Here is a 2015-nt window from a genome sequence, read left to right as displayed (position 1 = left end):
ATACGGATTTTATATACGGAAAATCCGTATATAAATTATATACAGATTTTATATACAGAAAATCCGTATATAAATTATATACGGATTTTATATACAAAATATCCGTATATAAATTATATACAGGTTTTAGCTTTAATAATACATTATTTCTTTCAATGACCATGTAATTTACATTTCATTAAAATTGTAATAACTTGCAAAGCATTTTCCACTAAAATATGATATAAATTACAATTTACAATGAAATTCATGATGTAAATAAAAGCAATTATATGTATTGATGCCAAAAAAATATCATTAATAGTACTATATTTTTCTTCATACATCTATAATAGACAGAGCGAATTCATTGTCAAAGTCTACATTTCAAATTCAACTACAAGAGTGGACTAAAAGCATAATAAGAAAGTTTAAAACAAATTGCCGAATGAGTTGTTTTGGCCACCATTTGTAGAAATCTTTTCTGCTACAGATACATTCCCCATTTGCTTTGTAAACTTGGATTGCTTGCTATCAGAAACAAAACTAGCCAAAACAATCTACAAAAATAGAGACCACATTTAGAGGGCAAACAAAATGACAAACACATAACATGAGTTTTTTTTTTGTTACTTAAACCATGCAAACTTTCACCACTATAATGAAAACTATTTAATAATTTATGAATTAAAATTTATTAATATCTGAAATAATTTTTATTATAATTATAAAATTAAAATTGATTGTGAATTAGAATAATGTTTTATCTATTCAATAAAAAAAATATATGATGTAATGATGGAAGATGTATAAATTAATCGGACATCTTTTTGCATGTTTTTGCATAACCACAACATGTTTTTGCATCACCCTCAGGACATCTTTCTTCACAATATACTTACCTCTTCCCATAAGCTAACTTGTGCATAAGTTCATTTCCTGTCATGGAAGAAGTCAAGTTATTTCTTAGAAGGGCTTCTAGAGAAATTTGTCTTGAAAATTTTCACAACTTACGAGAATATGGTCTTAGAAATCCTCTGACAACACCAATTGCTTGAAATACCTGATAGAGTAACTAAAATGTCAAACATCATTTTCCACATTTTTAAAATAATTTGGGAAAAAATATATATTTAATCCTTTGTAATTTGAGTTACTTGAAATGAATGATTAAGCATGGTGTTAAACAAAATTGAGCTGTAAAAATACAGTTTAAGTAGAAAGTTGAAAAATTTGATGCAGAGAGAAAGATTTAGGGTTGGAGGGAGTAATAGTATAATAGATTGTGGTAGATATATTATGAGGGTAGAGTGATATGAATGGTAAGGTGCATTACAGTAACCAGGTAATAAATGGTTCCCTGATAAGGTCTACTATGCCCACATCCACTGATCTACTATGCCTTGTTTTATAAGGTCTTTAATTATCAAAGTCTAATTCTTTCCCTGACTTCAGATTTATACCACTCTGTGACAGTAATGTTTTCCGAATCATATGCAAATGACATTTACCAAAATAGATAATATGTATGGAAAGTAGACTTCTGTTGTAGCTATTATATATCCTATCCTATTACAATCACCACGTGGCTCTTCGTACAGATACATATATAAATGTAAACTATTATTTGTCAGCTGAGTTAATGATCATAAAAACTGTACAGTAAATGCTTTTAACAGCTAATGTAAGAATTAGCGATGCAAATTTTATTGAATATATGCATAGATAGTACAAGAGTGCATTTATAGAGTTTGATCATCGTTCTATATGGTATATCATTTTCCAAGTTCATGGTCAGGACTTTAGGTGGGGCTTTCAATTTTCAGATTTCCATTCTTGGAGTTTGGAGAATAGGAATAAGGACCAGTTTTTTTAACCATCTAGCACTGCATCTGTGAGGGTTTTCAAATTTAAAGGAATATGCAAACAATTAGGAGTTTTCTACAGAGTATATTTCCTGTGAAGTACTTTAGAGACAGTTATGAGTCATTATTATACAACAAAAGAAAACCTCAATAACTCAACATATGTATATG

The 2015-nt window shown here is 28.7% G+C and overlaps 1 long non-coding RNA gene across 2 annotated transcripts; it reads right to left on the bottom strand.

Annotated features, from left to right (window-relative positions):
* Positions 1-255: 255 nt before the first annotated feature.
* On the bottom strand, positions 256-2008 carry LOC111241035. Of its 2 annotated transcripts, XR_002666747.1 has the most exons (3): positions 994-2008; positions 882-918; positions 256-539 (listed from the first exon to the last, which is right to left on the bottom strand). It is a non-coding gene; the product is annotated as an uncharacterized LOC111241035 (long non-coding RNA). The 2 variants fall into 2 exon arrangements; XR_002666746.1 differs by having other exon boundaries at positions 882-2008.
* Positions 2009-2015: the final 7 nt, after the last annotated feature.

This window comes from Vigna radiata, unplaced genomic scaffold, assembly GCF_000741045.1.
Source record: "Vigna radiata var. radiata cultivar VC1973A unplaced genomic scaffold, Vradiata_ver6 scaffold_238, whole genome shotgun sequence".
Classification (NCBI taxonomy): Eukaryota; Viridiplantae; Streptophyta; class Magnoliopsida; order Fabales; family Fabaceae; genus Vigna; species Vigna radiata.
The sequence above is the reverse complement of the archived record's forward strand: the minus strand, read 5'-3'. Positions and strand labels throughout refer to the sequence as shown.